At 56.4% G+C, this 18581-nt stretch overlaps 1 protein-coding gene across 1 annotated transcript in view; it reads right to left on the reverse strand.

Moving 5' to 3' along the window:
• The window catches only part of OSBPL5 (oxysterol binding protein like 5), a 79762-nt gene that overhangs the window by 60365 nt on the left and 816 nt on the right, over positions 1–18581 (reverse strand). The window lies entirely within an intron of this gene.

Below are 18581 nucleotides of genomic sequence, written 5' to 3' on the forward strand. Positions count from 1 at the left end.
CCTAGACCCGGAGACATAAAAGCACAAAACTCCAAGGAAAAACACAGGAGAAACTCCTTGTGACTTTGTTGGGCCGTGGTTCCTCAGCTATAATACCAAAAGCACAATCCGTACCAGCATAAGATGATACATCGGACTTCAGCACCTCATCAGAGTTCAAAACTTCTCCTCTTTCAAAGACACTGTTAAGAGAGTAAGAAGACAAGGGGCGCCTGGGCGGCTCAGTCGGTTGAGCGTCCGACTTCCACTCAGGTCATGATCTCGCGGTTCATGAGTTGAGCGTCCGATTTCCACTCAGGTCATGATCTCGTGGTTCATGAGTTCAAGCCCCACGTGGGGGCTCTGTGCTGACAGCTCGAAGCCTGGAGCCTGCTTCAAAGTCTATGTCTCCCTCGGTCTCTCTGCCCCTCCCTGCTTGCGCTCTGTCTCTGTTTCTCAAAATTAAATAAACATTAAAAGAAAACTTTAACGACATTAAGAGGACAAGCCACAGGCTAAGAGAACATGTTTGCAGAACACGTATGTGATAAAGGACCAGTATTCGGAATATATAAGGAATTGTCAGAACTCACTAAGAAAATAAAAGCAACCCAATAAAAAGGGGGAAAAGATCTGAGCAACCGTCTTACCAAAGAAGGCGTACCCGTGGCGAATAAGGCTACGGAAAGGCTTTGCTCACGAGGGTGTTACAGACGGAAGCCACCATGAGATGCCCCTACGTGCCCGTTAGAGTGGCTGGAACCCCCACCACGCAGGCGAGGAGCCCCAGTGCTGGCCCGGCTGTGCAGCAGCAGAGCCCTCACACGTTGCTCGCAGGGGCGGCAAAGTGCGTGTGTGTGTGCGTGTGTGTGCGTGTGCAAAATGGTGCAGCCGCCTGGGATGACAGTTTGGCGGTTTCTCCTAAAGGAAAGCACACACTGACCGTGGGGCCTGCCCATCCCACGTCTGGGTATTTCAGTAAAAACCTACACCCACACAAGGCTCGATTCATAATTGCCCAAGACTGAAGCAACCCAGTGTTCTTCACAGGAGGGGATAAGCCAACTGTGGTACGTCCATTCAGCGGAGAGCTAGTCAAAGGAACAGAGTGCAGACGGGCCCGACAACATGGATGAGTCCCAATGCCCTGCAAGTGGATGGAAAGGCCTACGTGCGGCGTGATGCGTGTGGCGTTCTGGGAAAGGTGAGGTGTAGGGACCGGAGCCACATCGGTCTTGCCCGGGGCTGGGGGTGGGGGTGCACCGACCGCGAGGAGACACCCGGAGGTTCTGGGGGCTGCCGGAACTGTCTTTAAACTACGGCAGACGTGTGCAAAGCTCAAACCGCTACCCCCTGAAAAGGGCGAACTTTACAGAGTGTGATCACACGTCACGAAAGCGTGTCGGGGAACGATGGAAAAGGGTATATACGTAAGTGGTAAGCAACAATGTGAAAGTAAGTAAATACGGTCCGAACATCAAAAAGGAGTGAGTAGGACGGGCTCGGCTTGCCCGCACACACCAGGCCCTGCGAGGGCTCCGGAGAGGGCCCCGCATGCAGGACCAGCTCCAGACCTTCCCAGAGATGCTGCCGGGCCCGGGGTCCTATTGCCAGGCCCGGGCCGGGGGACCCAAGCCCTCAAAGGCGTGGCTCCCAGAACGTGGCCAGGGGGCAGGGGACGATGGAGGTTGGTCATCCGCCGAGGCTGGTGTGACAGCCCCGTGGGGCCGGCGCAGGTCAAGGCAGCCGCAGATACCGCGGGCCGCGGAGGGCAGGCTGGACACACATGAACGTCCGTGGCTCAGAGCTTCTGGAAGTGTCCCTAGAACCGGGAGCGTGCCCGGCCGGGGAATGACCCCAGCCTCATCCGGGCTGGGAGAGGAGACGCGTCTGTCACTGCAGGCCTGAGTGTCCTCTACCTGGTCTTCTCCAGGGGCGTTTGGCCGCGATCGTGGGGCAGTCCTCCCAGACGCAGCTCCCGGCCAGAGGCCTGGCACCATTCCCGGCGTGGGCGTGTGCAGCGGGGTGGGCAGCCGGGGGGCGGGCAGGGCCTGGCTGGGCCCGCGGCTCCTGTATCCCCTTGGGGGACAGGTAGACTCCAGAGGAGGCCTCTCGTGGGCACAACCAGCGGCCCCCACTCCCTCTCCTTCCTTCCTGCTTCCTAACGAAAACCATTTCCTTGAATTCCCCCCCACTGTCTGGCAGAGTTGTAACTCTCCCTTCCAACAACTGACCATAATTGCCTTGATTCTTATTTGAGGCCTTATTTTGTGGGAAGAGCCTCAGCCCGTGCAGATTGGGGACGTTTATATTTCGACCGTGGGACTCTAGACACTCAGCCAGGCCCAGGACGACAGCCACGCACAAGGAATGGAGCTGGACCCCTACCTTAGGTCACGCACAGGCCGGGCCAAGCGGGTGACAGACCTAAGTGTGAGGCCGGGAGAGAGCGCAGGCACCAGCTCCTCTGATGACGGTCTTGGCAATGTTTGCAGGCCAGTCTCCCCAGGCAAGAGCAGCGGACACTAAAACTAACAGGCGGGATCACAGCCAACGGAAGTTTCCGCTCCGCGAGAGAAACCACCAATCAAACGGTAAGGCAACCCCCTGCTTGCAAGAAGATGTTTGCAAATCGGACATCCGACAGGGGTTAGTATCCAAACTATATAAAGAACACCTACCGCTTACTATCAAGAAGAAAAAGTAACCTGATTTAAAAATGGGCAGAGGACCGGAACGGACGTTTCTCCAAAGACACACAGATGGCTGCCGGCGCGGGAAAGGAAGCCCGACACCCCTCACCAAGGAAATGCCTCGCACCTGTCAGAGTGGCCACAAGCAAAAACACGGACAACAACAGGTGCTGGCGACGAGGATGTGGAGGAAAAGGAACCCTCGTGTGCTGTCGGGGGGGATACAAGTTAGCACGGCCACTGCGACAACAGCATGGAGGTTCCTCAGAAACTTAACAAGATAGAACTAACGTGTGACCAGTAATTTCACTTTCGGGTATTTATCTGAAAAGAAAAAGAAAGAGAGAAAGAAAGAAAGGGAGAGAGAAGGAAAGAAAGAGAGAGAGAAAGGAAGAAAGAAAGAAAGGGAGAGAGAAAGAAAGGGAGAGAGAAAGAAAGGGAGAGAGAAAGAAAGAAAGAGAGAGAGAAAGGAAGAAAGAAAGAAAGGGAGAGAGAAAGAAAGAAAGGAAGAAAGAAAGAAAGAAAAAGAAAGAGAGAGAAAGAAAGAGAGAGAATGAAAGAAAGAGAGAGAGAAACAAAGAAAGGAAAAAAGAAAGAAAGAAAGGGGAGAAAGAAAGAAAGAAAGAAAGAGAAAGAGAAGAAGAAAGAAAGAAAGGGAGAGAGAAAGAAAGAAAGAGAGAAAGGAAGAAAGAAAGGGAGAGAGAAAGAAAGAAAGAGAGAAAGAAAGGAAGAAAGAAAGAAAGAAAGAAAGGGAGAGAGAAAGAAAGAAAGGGAGAGAGAAAGGAAGAAAGAAAGAAAGGGAGAGAGAAAGAAAGAAAGAAAGAAAGAAAAAGAGAGAGAAAGAAAGCGAGAGAGAATGAAAGAAAGAGAGAAACAAAGAAAGGAAAAAAGAAAGAAAGAAAGGGAGAAAGAAAGAAAGAAAAAGAAAGAGAAAGAAAGCGAGAGAGAATGAAAGAAAGAGAAAGGAAGAAAGAAAGGGAGAGAGAGAGAAAGAAAGAAAGAAAGAAAGAAAGGGAGAGAGAAAGAAAGAAAGGGAGAGAGAAAGAAAGAAAAAAAGAAAGAAAGAAAAGGAAAGAGAGAGAAAGAAAGGAAGAAAGAAACAGGGAGAGAGAAAGAAAGAAACAGGGAGAGAGAAAGAAAGAAAGAAAGAGAGAGAGAGAGGAAGAAAGAAAGAAAGGGAGAGAGAAAGAAAGAAAGGGAGAGAGAACGAAAGGGAGAGAGAAAGAAAGAAAGAGAGAGAGAAAGGAAGAAAGAAAGAAAGGGAGAGAGAAAGAAAGAAAGGAAGAAAGAAAGAAAAAGAGAGAGAAAGGAAGCGAGAGAGAATGAAAGAGAGAGAGAGAGAAACAAAGAAAGGAAAAAAGAAAGAAAGGGCGAAAGAAAGAAAGAAAGAAAGGGAGAGAGAAAGAAAGAAACAGGGAGAGAGAAAGAAAGAAAGGGAGAGAGAAAGGGAGAGAGAAAGAAAGGGAGAAAGAAAGAAAGGAAGAAAGAAAGAGAAAGAAAGAAAGAAAGGGAGAGAGAAAGAAAGGAAGAAAAGAAGAAAGAAAAAGAAAGAAAATGCTAATTTGAAAAGCTGTCTGCAACCCTGTTTATTGCAGCATTATTTACAATAGCCAAGATATGGAAACGACCTAATTGTCCGATGGATGAACGGATAAAGAAGATGCTATACACACACACACACGCACGCATGCGCACGCGCACACACACACGCACACACACAGAGGAATATTATTCAGCCATAAAAAAGGAAATCCTACCATCCGCAGCAACACGGATGGGCCCAGAGGGTATTACAGTAAGTGAAATAAGTCAGAGGAAAACACCGTAGGGTTCACTTCTACATAGACCCTAACAACACAAAACAAACACACAAAGCCAAACAGGAACCGACCACAGGAAAGAAACTGGTGTTTGCCAGAGCAGAGGGGAGGGGGGCAGGCGAAGTAAGAGAAGGGGACCTGCAAAGAACAGACTTCTAGGGGCGCCTGGGTGGCTCAGTCGGGCGAGCGTCCGACTCTCGATTTCAGCTCGGATCACCGTCGCACGGCTCGTGAGACCCGGCCCTGCATCGGGCTCTGCGCCGAAAGCGTGGAGCCTGCTTGGGATTCTGTCTCTCCTTCTCTCTCTGCCCCTCCCCCGCTTGCTCTCTAGACCTCTCAAAATAAATAAAAATAAACTTTAAAGCAAAAAGAAGTGCATATGGTTAAAACCAAACAAACAATAACAACAACAAGCACAAATTTCCAGTTGTAAGATAAATAAATAAGTCACCAGGAAGTAAGGCGCAGCTCGGGGAATACGGTCAACAAGGTAGTGGCCCCGGTCAGGTGACAGGCAGTGCCTGGATTACCAGGGAGATCGCATCCTAACGTATGAAAACACCACATCGCAATGTTGCGCCCCTAAGACAAAAAAAGAGTACTGCGTGCCGATTACACTCGGAAAAGGAATATATGTTGGTAACCGTCGTAAGTCTCACCCTTAAAATATTGACAACTGATCGTTGATTTCTCTTTGGCAGACGCCATTTCTTCCCACTGTGTATTTTTATCAAGTGTCTTGCTTCAGCCCAATAATTCCCTAACTCAGGGACACCTGAAATGGGACACTCACCTGCTCGACCCCATGTAACCCAAGGGACTGGTGGGTTCGCTCATCAGACGTATTAAAGGGAGAGCACACCGGCCCACGTCTCTGCAGTTAGTGCAAATGTCTCTCCTGTGGCCGCTCTCTGGTCCCTAAATCGATCTGTTTTCCCAGTTTCCGATTCCAGCTCCAGACAGAACACACAATCAATGTCAAGCGAGCAGCATAGCCCAGCCACAGGATGCTCGACAAGAGATAGATTCCGGGTGACCTTTCCCTCCCAACCCTTCTAAGTCTCGATGTGTCAAAGTAACGAAGTGTATTTAGATACAATTTAACTGATAGGGCTCTTCAAAAACAAAAAACAAAAACCTTCCCCTAGTTAAGGAAGTGTATTTAGATACAATTTAACTGATAGGGCTCTTCAAAAACAAAAAACAAAAACCTTCCCCTAGTTCTGCTTTAAAAGAGAGAACATAGTCACAATTGATGTTTATTCTCAGACTCGTGATAGTATGATTTCATGTCTTTTTTATTGTTCATTTCCTGGAATAAAGGGAGGAAACTTAAAAACAAAAAATCTAGACCGACACGATTCCGCCAGACTCTGTGAAATGATGGGAATGTCTGGTAAGCTCTGTGGCCCACTTTGGTGGCCACCAGCCACGTGTGGTTTGCCAAGCACTTGGAATACCGCCGTGTGACCGGGGAACTGAATCTTAATGAATATGGCATCGGTTTGCCTGGGCCAGGGTGACCAGCGGCTGCTGTGACAGGCCACACAGGACTAGACTCTGACAAGCTGTTTATCTGCTTTTCTGCAGTGACCTCTCTCCCTTCAGACCCCAAACCTGGTTAGCAGGTGAAAAGGGCCCAGGGCAAAAAGAAACTGCCCATTAAGATGTCAGTATGATTTGGGGCACCTGGGTGGCTCAGCTGGTTGAGCGTCTGACTCTTTTTTTTAAATTTTTTTTTAACATTTATCTATTTTTGAGACAGAGACAGAGCATGAACGGGGGAGGGTCAGAGAGAGGGAGACACAGAATCTGAAACAGGCTCCAGGCTCTGAGCTGTCAGCACAGAGCCCGACGCGGGGCTTGAACTCACGGACCGCGAGATCATGACCTGAGCCAAAGCCGGCCGCTTAACCGACTGAGCCACCAAGGCGCCCCTGACTCTTGATTTCTGCTCAGATCATGATCCCAGGGTCGTGAGATCGAGCCCTGCATCAGGTTCCACGCTGACAGCATGGAGCCTGCTCAGGATTCTCTCTTTCTCCCTCCCTCTCTCTCTCTGCCCCTCCCCCTCCTCAAAAGTAAATAAACATTAAAAAAAGATTTCAATACTCCTGAAAGCAATCTACAGACCCAATGCAGTCTCTAGCAAAATCCCAATGACTTTTTTGCAGAAATAGAAAAATCCATCCAAAAATTCATATGACATCATGAGGACCCCCGAACAGCCAAAACGATACTGACTAAGAAGAACAAAGCTGAAGGATCTACGCTTCCTGATTTCAAAACTTCTGACAAAGCTACGTTATCAAAGCAACACGGCAGTGGCATAAAGACAGACGCACACACTGATGGAATGGATGAGAGCCCAGAGGTCAACCCTCACACGTGGTTGAACAATCGGCAAGATTCTGCCAGATTCTGCCAAGACCGTCCAATGGGGGGATTTTCAGGAATGGTCTTGGGGGTACCAGACACGCACGAGCAGGAGAGTGAAGTTGGATCCTACCTCACACCATGTACAGAAATTCACTCAAGACAAGATGGATCAAAGCCCCGAACGTAAGAGCTATAGAAAGAACACCCAGAGGAAAACACAGGGGGAAAAGCCTCATGACCCTGGGTTGGGCAGCAATTTCTTGGATGTGTCGCCAAGGGCACAGGCAACAGAAGAAAAAGTAGACAAACTGGACTTAAGACTGAAAACTTTTGCGCATCACAGAACACCACCCGCCGAGTGAGAAGGGACCCACAGAAGGAGAAAATCTCTGCACACACCGGACGAGGGATTAGTATCCAGCATACATAAAGATCTACAACTCAACAACAACGGATTCGATTTGAAAACAGGCAAAGGGCTTGAAGAGACACATGAATGGCCAATAAGCACATGGGAAGATGCAGGACATCACCAGTCCCCAGGGACATGCAAATCAAGGCCACAAGGAGATACTGCCTCATGCCCCTCAGGACAGATGGTGACTGTCAGAGGAGCAGCGCCCTTCCCGCAGCTCCCAAAGCAGCTCCCCCCGAGCCCAGGCAGGCGTCCACGGAGAGTGTGGTTGGTGCACTGCAGCCAGGGGAGATGTGGAAGAAACAAATGTTCACAAAAGCCCATAGTGATGGCCTATTTTGTGTCTAAGGGAAGCCCAGACAGGCCGCAAAACGCTATTCTGGGTGCATCTTGGAGGGCATTTGACCTTAACACTATAGGACCTACCCAGGGCTCTTAATAAAGTCAAATATTGTCTGAAGGAGATCCTCATTAAGTTGTTACTGCACGCAATACGGAAGCTACACACACACACACACACACACACTTAGGTCACGTTAACAGAGGTATGTTGTGTATATCATAGGAGGTGAGGATCCCAATGCACTGTAACCTGCATAAGCCCACCTGAGCTCCAGCTGGGACGCTCAAAAGTACTTCCCCGTTTTGAACGACGCCAGGGGCAGAACCAGGGCCCAGTGCATTCCCTCCAGGATTCGGAGGCTGCAGCTTGTCTCGGTGGGAGGGGATCGCACCGTTGACTCTTGATGCGTGTGTGGGCGAGCCGGCGGTGGCAGCCTCCCGCGCGGGTGACACCGCTGTCTGGGGAAGCCGGGCTGTGACTGCCTCATCCTGCCAGCTCTGGGTTCCACGATGCAGGTGTGGGTGAGGGCGAGTTTCTTCTTTGAAGGTTTTTATTAACGAAAATAAACGTGGCTTGAAAGGGAACCACGGGTTTCGAAGCCTTCCGATCCCGGGTGTTCACGAGGTCCGGCTGACGTCAACATAAATGGGAGCACGAGGTCCGGAAAACGGTGGCCGTGGAATGCGGTTTGGGGAGCAGCTACGGTTCCATAAGAGGAGAGGCAGGTGGCGCAGAAGATTAGCTCGTCTGCTCCATCAGGGGCTCAAAACGTGGGCCGTGGGCGGCAAATCCGGGGCCCACTCCCCGGCCCGGCTTCGTCGGAAGGGCTGTGCAGAGGGATGGCTCTGGGCGAGGCGGGGAGCGGTCCCCGCGGGCCGTCTGGGAACCCGCGGCTTCTCGAACGAAGCCAAGGGGTGTGAATGCGGGAGCTGACGCCAGGACTCGACTGCACGTGGGCCAAGAATGTGAAGGGGGAAACAATAGAACGACGGAAAGGCACGTCCTTCAGCCTGGCGTGTGCCTGGCATCCTCCCTCCGCAGGGACGCGCTGCTCCCAGGCTGGGCCGCTTTACTCGTGAGCCCACCCCTCCCTCAGCTCTGGGCTCTGGCCTCGCTTCCTCCTGGAAGCCCTCCCGGACATCCCCTGGCTCACTCACCTCCCCCGAGTCCCCTTGGAGCCCCATCTGTGTGGGTTGTCGGGCTCTTGAGAGGACTGGGGGCTTGGCGGGGCTCACGGTCCAGCCTGTGAGAAGGAGGGGACTCTGAGGTCCTCGGTCCTGGGGAATTTTGCTCTTCGGGTTCTGGACAGGGAGGTTTTGTCCGCGCCGATCACGAAGATATGAATCTGCTCCCGGCGGGTGGCTCCCCAGACAGCCGCGCTGGGGTCACTCGGCCCCTCTTATTTCCGACCCGGTTTCCAAGTCGGGGCTCTGGAGTCCCCACCTCCTTCCATAAAGCCCCTCCCTGACACCTAGGAGCCCGCCCAGGACCCTGAGGTGCAGAGTAGGAGAGGGCCTCCCCCCCAACCCCCATTCCCAGGGGCTCCTGGGTAATTGGTGGGAGGGGGTGGGGTTTTACAAGCACCCCAGGTGACGCAAATGCACAGCCAGGCAGACGAATTGGGTCCCTTGGGGGGGGCCCCCAACCTCCAAAGCCACAGGCAGGCCACAGACAGCTCAGCTCAAATTGGCTCACTTGCCGAGCCAGGGCCCAGGGAACAGAATGCCGGTCGCGCAGGTTCTGGGGTGCGAAGGTCTCCCCCCGCCACTTACCCATGAAGGATCATGGGATGGAAGGAGCAGGGAGGGAGGGACAGCTTGGCTGGATCTGGCTGCTGTCCTTGTACGGAAGCAGGAGGTCCGGTGGGTGTGGGTACATGACCCCCGCCCCCAACACACGCACAAACGCCTCTCTATTTTAGAAATAGGTCATTTGGAGCAAAGCACTGTGAGTGGTATACTCCCCCCACCCCTGTGGGCTGCTGGGATTCCAGCTCTGGGCTCGGGGCGGGGGTACGCAAGGGAGGAGTAGGGCGGACCCGCCAGGGGTCTGTGACCCCAGAAAGTCACCAGGGGTCCCCCCTGCCCCCGGAGAGGAGGGGAAGAGGCTGGTGCATCTGAGGGCGGGCCTGTGGGGAGGATGGAGGAGGCGGCTGTCGGCCCTGTGCAGAGTGAGCACGAGTCCCCAGCCCTAGGGACACAGTCCGGGTGCAGCTGGCAGGGGGTCCCACGTCTCAGGGACGGGGGCGGAGGGGGGGGCGGTGCGTGGCCCAGGCCTGCAGCCAACCCCACCCCTTCCCCCTGGCCCGAGTGCTGTTTCCTGCACTGTCTGGCCTCCAGCCAGGGTAGGTCTTTAGGGACCCTGGGTCTGAGCCTTCCTGACAAACAGCAGGCTAAGGAAGATGGGGGCACTCTAGGAACGATGATCCCTGCCCCCCCCCAACCCAGGGCAGGCCACCCCTTTCCTGGTGAGAGAGAGGAGCGGCAGAAAGGGGACCCTCCCAGTGGGCACCTCTGCCCCAGCCCCGAGTACGGGCCCCGGGGATGGAGTCTTCTCAGCGGGCCAAGTGAGCTCCATGCATCTGTGGACTCTGGTTTGTCCGCGGCACCCTCCTCGCCTCCGCAGCCCCTCTGTCCCCTGCCCTGCCTCCAGGCTGGCCAGGGGCCCCTGCTGAGATGGGCAGAGGGAAGGCTGTGCTCCGGCAGAACCAGGGGCCCGTCTCTGCAGCCCTGCCACGTGCCCCCTGGTCCCCGGGTGGGCAGGGGTGAGGGTGACGGCTCCTCTCTCTGCAGGGCCAGCGGGGTATTGCTGTTTTCTGGGGCTCTCCTGCAGATGCACTCCCTTACTTAGGGACCCCCCCTCCCGAAACCCAGTATGGGGTTCTCTGGATATGCTTAATGGTTCCTGGACACCCAGGGCTCTGAGCGCTATTCTGACCTGGTCGGAACAGCTCTCTCCCTGCTAATTCACACTAAGGGTGTGAATGATTGCCAGTAGCTTATCTGGGATCTTTCACTAAGAAGCTCGGCATTCTTACTGGGAGGCACAACCTTATTCATCTTGATCCGAAAGGGGTTTGTGGAGAGGGGTTCCTGGGGGGCTCAGTCAGTTGAGCATCCGACTTAGGCTCAGGTCATGATCTCACGGTTCATGGATTCAAGCCCCGCGTTGGGCTCTGTGCTGACAGCTCAGAGCCTGGAGCCTGGAGCCTGGAGTCTGTTTCAGAGTCTGTGTCTCCCTCTCTCTCTCTGCCCCTCCCCTGCCCGCACTCTGTCTCTCTCTCTGTCTCTCAAAAATAAATAAATGTTAAAAAATTTTTTTAAAAAAAGAATACGGACTTCAAGCCGTATCACAAAGCTGTCATCATCAAGACAGTTATGGTCCTGGCACAAAAACAGACACTCAGATCCATGGAACAGAATAGAGAACCCAGAAATGGACCCACAAACGTACAGCCAACTAATCTTTGACAAAGCAGGAAAGAATGTCCAATGGAATAAAAGCAGTCTCTTCAGCAAGGGGTGCTGGGAAAACTGGACAGCGACACGCAGAAGAATGAACCCAGACCACTTTCTTACACCAGACACAAAAATAAACTCAAAATGGATGGAAGACCTAAACATAAGACAGGAAGCCATCAAAATCCTCGAGGAGAAAGCAGGCAAAAAACCTCTTTGACCTCGGCCACAGCAACTTCTTACTCAACACGTCTCCGGAAGCAAGGGAAACAGAAACAAAAATGAACAAATGGGACCTCATCAAAATCAAAAGCTTCTGCACAGCGAAGGAAACAATCAGCTAAAAGGCAACCGACAGAATGGGAGAAGATATTTGCAAACGACAGATCAGATAAAGGGTTAGTACCCAAAATCTATAAAGAACTTAGCAAACTCAACACCCAAAAAATAATCCAGAGAAGAAATGGGCAAAAGACATGAATAGACACTTCTCCAAAGAAGACCTCCAGATGGCCGACCGACACATGAAAAGATGCTCCACATCACTCACCATCAGGAAAATACACATCAAAACCACACTGAGACACCACCTCACACCGGTCAGAATGGCTCACATGGGCAACTCAGGCAACAACAGATGTTGGCGAGGATGCGGAGAGAGAGGGTCTCTTTTGCACTGTTGGTGGGAATGCAAGCTGGTGCAGCCACGCTGGAAAACAGTGTGGAGGGTCCTCCAAAAACTAAAAATAGAACTACCCTACGACCCAGCAATCGCACTACGAGGCATTTATCCAAGGGATACAGGTGGGCTGTTTCGAAGGGACACACGCACCCCAATGTTTATAGCAGCACTATCGACAACAGCCAAAGGATGGAAAGAGCCCAAATGGCCATCGATGGATGAATGGATAAAGAAGATGTGGGATATACATACAGTGGAGTCTTACTCGACAATCAAAAAGAATGAAATCTTGCCGTTTGCAACTACGTGGATGGAACCAGAGGGTATGAAGCTAAGCGAAATTAGTCAGAAAAAGACAAATATCATATGACTTTGCTCATATGAGGACTTTAAGATACAGAACAGATGAACATAAGGGAAGGGAAGCAAAAATAATATAAAAACAGGGAGGGGGACAAAATGTAAGAGTCTCTTAAATATGGAGAACAAACAGACGGTTACTGGAGGGGTTGTGAGGGAGGGAGGGGCTGAATGGGGGAGGGGCACTAAGGAATCTACTCCTGAAATCATTGTTGCCCTATATGCTAACTAACTTGGATGTAAATTTTAAAAATAAAATAAAATAAAAAAAGAATAGCCATGGGGCGGGGGTGGGGAAAGGTGAGGATGATGGGTCAGGTGTCTCTGAAACTTTATTCTGCCAGACGGCCCAGCAGGTTGTTCAACAAGCCTCAGACTCCCCCCTCCTGTAAAATGGAAATTTTAACACCCCTTCTTGGCCAGGTTTTCAGGAGGGTTCCATGAGAGAATGCCCGTGAACAGCAGGGCCCTGTGCCTGGCATACAGTAGGCGTTCCATTAATGCTCCGTGGTGTCTCAGCGGTCAAGATGGGTGAGGACTGGTGCCGGCGTCGGCCCTGTCCTTCACAGCGATCGTCGTCAACTCACCAGCGCACAGAGCCGTCCCCCCTGCCTGTCAAGGGGCTCGCACCTTGTGAACTAGGCAGCCTCTGGCTCCAGCCTGGCCTCGGCCCCGCCCACCTGCTCCCCCTGCACCCGCCTCCCCCCTGCAGCTCTGCACCTAAACGATCCAAAGGATCGCGCCATCCCACAGAATCTCCAGCGGCCAGTTCTGCGAACCCTTACCCCACGGTGACCTCTGCTGGTCACTGGAAAGAAGGAAGTTGCTCAGGGAGAAGTGGGGAGCAGGGAAGATCTCACGCATGCCCGGGCGGGGCGAGAACAGGCTGGAAGCCTCCCGGTGGGTGGGCGTGCGGGGCTGGGGCTGGCGGAGGGCTCGCTTAGGGAGGGCGCTCACTCCTACCGGCTACACTCACCTGCAGGAAGCGGCCGGCCCGGGACACCAGGCGGGGATGCCGTGATGCGTCTACCAGCCAAGAAACGCCAGAGATCGCCTAGGACCGACGGCCGGAAGCGGGAGCTACGCCTGGACCAGACTTCCCCTCGGCCCCCGGGAGGAAGCAGCCTTACCTAGGCCGTGATCTCAGACCTGCAGCCTCCAGGTCTGGGAGGCGCTAAATGCCTGCTGTTCAGCCCCCTGTCTGGGGGCTTGGTTACAGCCGTCCCAGGACACTGATACGCACCTAGGGGCGCAGGTAGAAGACTGAGGCACCCCAGGGCCCTGACAAGGGTCTTAGGTGGGCTCGTGAGGGGGTGACAGGTGACCAGCAGGCGTCAGAAGGGCCCTGACCGCAGGTTTTGATCACTTGGCCTGTGAGGGGCCAAACCAAATGTGGCTTTTCTCCGGCCTGGAGAAAGGAGGAAACATCTGAGGTGCAGCAGAGGAGAGGGGCTGGGTGGGGGGCTCACCAGCTCAGGATCCCAGCAGGCCGTGGGCCCAGGCCCTCGCCACCTGCTTCGGGGAGCGCCTGTCCCTCCTGCGCACACCCGTTTGGCCCCCCTGCCCCCCCTCCCCACCCACCCAGCTCTCGTGACTTTGTTGACTTTCTGGCTCGACTCCGAGCCCCTGCGGCGAGGTGCCGCCCATAAGCATCTCCAGACCCCCTCGAAGGTTTCCCGGCGCGGACACCAAGGCGGTCCGGCCCCGCATTCGGCGATGGCATCTGTGGGAAGCGCTTAGCCCGGCGCCTGGCACCTTGCAAGGCCTCCTTGCTGATGTACCGGCCGCAGCAACCCCTGCCTCGCCCACCCGTATTCCCTGCACCCTCTGGATGTTGCAGAGAACTCGGGCAGGGCCGACAGAAATGAGAAGGAGCTTGGGCAAGAAGAGGGAGAGGAGACAGCCTTGCCAGGCCGGGGCCGGGGAGGGGTGAGCTGGGATTTCAGCAGCTGACAGGCCCCGTCTGTGCCAGGAGGGCCTGCTGGTCCTGACTTCTCCTTCACACAGCTGACAAGGACGTCGAGCCGAGGCCCGTGGCTCCCGAAGGCTGCAGAGTGTCCGGATAGCGGTGGGGGCGGCCCGCGGGCCCCGGGCAGGAGGCTCTGAGCGAATGTGGCTGTGGCTCCACCGTCTCCCAGGGTGCGGGGCCTTCGGAGCCCGGGCCTGGGGCCTGGCTTCCCTCTCTTTGCAGGGGCCCTGGGAGCCGGGTCTGCTCTGCAGGTGGGCCGGCAGGTGGCGGGTTCGAGTTGGCTCAGCCCCGCTCTTATTACCAAGGTGCCCTGGACGGAGCCCTGGGTGCACCTTTCGACCCCCCTGGGGAGCTAAGCAGGAAGGTCCCACCTCCTGGGCGCCATTTGGGCAGACAGACGGCGAGCAGGCGGGCGGAACTTGACCAGCCCGCCCAAGGTCAAGCTGGGCCCACTCTCAGCAGCCCCTCCCTGCTCGCTCCCAAACTTCCGCATCTGCAGGGCACTGTGCCTCCTCTCCAGGGCCTCGCTGCACCCCCAACCACCGCAGATCCTCGCAGGGCCTCGGAGGGAGGGAGGCGTCTCCCCCCTGTTCAGTTTCGTCCAACACCTTCCGGGGGCTTCCCTCGGCCCCTCGTCCGGGCAGCCGCACGCTGGGTCTGGAGGCGGCCCCACTCCTGTCGCTGGGCTGTTTGCTCCCTGCACACCTCCGAGGCCTCCTCCACGGCTCTCCAGGCCACGCTCCGTGCTCTGCCGTGGCCCCCAGTTGCCCGCACGCATGTGTCTCCTGGTGCCTGGTGGCCTCGGCCCGGCCTCCCTGGTGGGCTGATTCCCCGGGACTGGGCCTCCTGGGCTGGTGACGGCCACTCTGCCCCGCGCGAACCGTTTGACCTCGAAAGTTACCGAACGTTGGGGCGGGCGGAATTTGAGGGGGACCCGAAGACCCTTCTTGGGCCTGGAGCCTGTGAGTGTAGGAGACGTGGCTCCTGGGATTGTGTCGTATGCCTTGGCGACAGTGATGTGAGCCCCCTGCTTGGTTGACTTTGGGTTCATGGAAAGGGAAACCGGGGGCGGGCCTGAGGGCTGGGCCCCGGGGGTCAGACCCGGGGGAGGGGGGGGGGCTCCTGAGTGAGAGAGGCCTCTGCACAAGAGAGGGTCTCCATGGCCGGCTTGCAGGTAGAGGAACCCCGTGGCAGGGAACTCGGGGCGGCCGGCTGGCAGTCCGCGAGGGAACGGACGGGACCTCAGTCCTACAGCTGCAGGGAATCGAATTCGGCCAATAACCCGAATCAGGAGGAGCACAGCTGGCAACGTGATTTCTGTCTGTGGGGCTCTGAGCACAGGAAACTATCTGGGGGTCGGTTCTGTTTTTAAATGTTTATTTATTGACACGGGGGGGGGGGGAGGAGCAGAGGGAAAAGGAGACAGAGAATCCCAAGCAGGCTCTGAGCTGTCAGCACAGAGCCCGACCCAGGGCTCTAACTCACGAACCGTGGAAGGGTGAGCTGAGCTGAAATCAAGAGTCGGATGCTGACCCGACAGAGCCCCCAGGCGCCCCGTAGCTGGGGGTCATCTTAAGCTGCTTATTTGTGACAATTTGTTCCACGGCACTAGCTGACCAATATGACTGCCGCGTGCCTCCGTTTCCCCGGCTGTGAAATGGGGTCATGGGGCCCTTACTCACAGGGAGTTGTGGGGGTTCAAGGAGGCCCCCAGGACAGTGCCCTCAGGAAGCAGGAGGGAGGCATGGTCACAGCGATCATCACAGAGCCCTGTGCTCCGCGTGCCCCACTGCTCTATTCCCCATCTGCTCAGCTCTTTTCCGGGGCCCGCGGTGCCGTGGGGGCCGGATGGGGGCCGTGTGCAGCTCTTCCCTGCCCTTCCTGGCCCCGAAGGAGGTTACACAGGACAGTGCCCATAAATGCTTGCTGAAAACATCCATGGCCGGACAGACAGACGAGCCGCTGGTCAGAGAAGGGGCGTGCATCCCACATGGGGCCCGGCGGGCCCCGGCTGTTCTGCTTGGAGCAAGCAAGCAAGGCCGATTGACGGAAGGGCCGATCTCTCAGGGGTTCCCTGGTGAGGCGGTGGGTTCCTTTCCCAGGGTGGGAGCCGGCCTCCTGCTGAGCCAGTCCTCAGGGCCCCCGTGAGCTGGGGAAGGAGCCCAGAGACACAGGAGCCGGCGCGGCCCAAGGGATGGGAGGGGGAGAGCCAGGGACCCGGGGCTCGGGGCGGCAGGGGTCTGGAGGACGGACGTGTGTGTGACAGGGATGGATGGGACAGCTGAGGCCTGCCATCTGGAAGACGCTGGCTTCTTCTGACTCAGTCTGCCAGCTGAGATGTGAAATTTGCCAGCTGGAAATCAAGGCCCAGAAGGGCCCTGGGACACATCCCGGGTCACCCTGGGGCTGGGCAGAGAGCGGGCTCTTCTGGCTGGCAGGGTCTGGGCATCATTGCCTGCCCTGGCCTCGCCCAGGGGAGAGAGAGGGGGAGGGACCCCTGCCGAGCCCTCGGTGGGGGCTGGGGGTGGGACAGGAGGCCCATGTGGGACCCGGATGGTCTCAGTCCCTGGTGGCTCCTTGGGAAGGGAGGCAGGAGCCCAGCCAGGAGGCTTGCCCCCCCCCCATTGCTCACACGGGCCCAACTGCACCCCCAAAATATCTAGTACCTTCACCTCTTCCTCTGACTCCCGCCAGCTCCCAGCCCCCCCACCCCCCCACCTCGGCCCTGCCCTTGGCCACCGGTTTCCTGCGGAAGAAGAGACCTTAAATCTCACCAGCCGGAGGCTCCACCCAAAGGTCGTAGGAACACCTCCAGTGGCCCCGCAGCCCCTCCTTGTGGGGAGAGGCCAGGCTCTGACCCCCGGGGGGTGGCGGGGAGGGGCCCGGGCCCAACGCCTGGCTCCCTCTGCTCTCTCTGCTCTCCTCCTTCCCTGGCTGCGGGCGAGGAGCTTGGGGCCTGAGTCGCCTGCTTGGTATTCCTCTCCTCACCTCCTCCACGCAGGCGGCCAAGGCGAGGAGCCAGCCGGAGGCCTGGGAATGTCGAGGAACCAAGAGCAGCGTGCTCTGAGGGGCAGCGGGTAGGGTCCGGCCCTGGGAGCGGCACACAGTCTCCTAAGAGGGTCACCGCCCAGCCTGGGGCCCCTTCAGGGGACGGGGCGCCGAGCAGACCTGATGTCCCCTTGCCGTGGAGGCCAGGAAGCTCCCCGGGGAGGTCTGGGTGGCTGCCCTGTTGGCGTCGGGTGGACGGGTCTTACCTGCTGGGATGGGGGCTCAGCCCGGCCGTGGGGGCAGGTGCCCTGGGGTCAGAGCCCAGAGAGACGCCAGGCACCCCCAGAGAGCCTTCTGTGTAGCCTCGCGTACCCAGAGCATCTCACCGAGCACAGGGACTTCAAGCACCCGGCCTGTGGGCACAGGGCCTCGTCCCTACAAGCCTTTCAGGAGCCCCCTAACTACCTGAGACGTGTCTGCCCTCCAAGGCGAGTAGAAGACACACGGCAAAGCTAATGGCTGTCGGGGCGCCTGGGGGGCTCAGTCAGTTGAGCGCCCGCCTCTTGATTTCGGCGCGGGGCGCGATCCCAGGGTCATGGGACCGAGCGCCGTGCCGGGTTCCGCGCTGAGCACATTCTCTCTCCCTCTGCCCCTCTCCCCTGCTCGTTTTCTCTCTCTCTAAAAAAAGTTAAATAAAGCAAAGCTCACGATTGTTTAAAGGGCCCGTGACCACAGCTGATGCACGCAAAGCGTGAGGTCACGATGTGCCAGCCACCCTCCCCCCCCCACACACGGGCTCGCCTAATTCTCACACGATTGGCCAGGCCCGCACCAGTATTCGTACCACCATCCCATTTCACAGACAGCGAAGGCAAGGCACAGAGCGGATGCGGGTGTGGCCCGGGACACGCAGCTGGGAGGAAGGTCGACGACGGGGACCGGGCCCCACAGCGCCTCCATGCAGAGCCCGTTTGGCCCGCCAGCTCTGCGGACTTGCTTTGCCCCGGAGAAACCTCCAGCCCAGAAGGCTCTGCCCCTGCGGCCCACCCAGGGTCCCCAGGGGCCGCTACTGCCCCGAGGGTGCTAACAGCGCCCCCTGCCCCTGCCCCGTGTTCTGAACCGCGTGCCTTGGCTGCAGCCGCCTCTCGTTACATAAAGGCAGGAGGGAGCACCTTGGTGGAGGCCTCGGAGGCGCGGGCGCTGACCTTCCTGGGCACCCAGCGGGCACCGGCCGGCCCTGGCACTGGCACATCTATGCCACCGCCACGAAACTCAGAGAAGTGAGGAATTCACCCAAACGTGGAGCCGGGAGGGGGCTGGGTTCGCTCCTTCCCCCAGCACCTCAATGTGACCTACAGCTGTCCCACGCGGGAGCATCGGCCGGCGCTGTCCCCCCTCCCCCGTGATGATGGGGGTCCCTGGACCTCAGGCTGGGGGTCAGCTCCCCCTGAGATCTCAGGCCTGAGGCCAGGCTTCCTCCAGCACGAGGGGCGTC

Source organism: Panthera pardus, unplaced genomic scaffold (genome assembly GCF_024362965.1).
Source record: "Panthera pardus isolate Hobbes unplaced genomic scaffold, ASM2436296v1 HiC_scaffold_12, whole genome shotgun sequence".
NCBI classification, from domain to species: domain Eukaryota; kingdom Metazoa; phylum Chordata; class Mammalia; order Carnivora; family Felidae; genus Panthera; species Panthera pardus.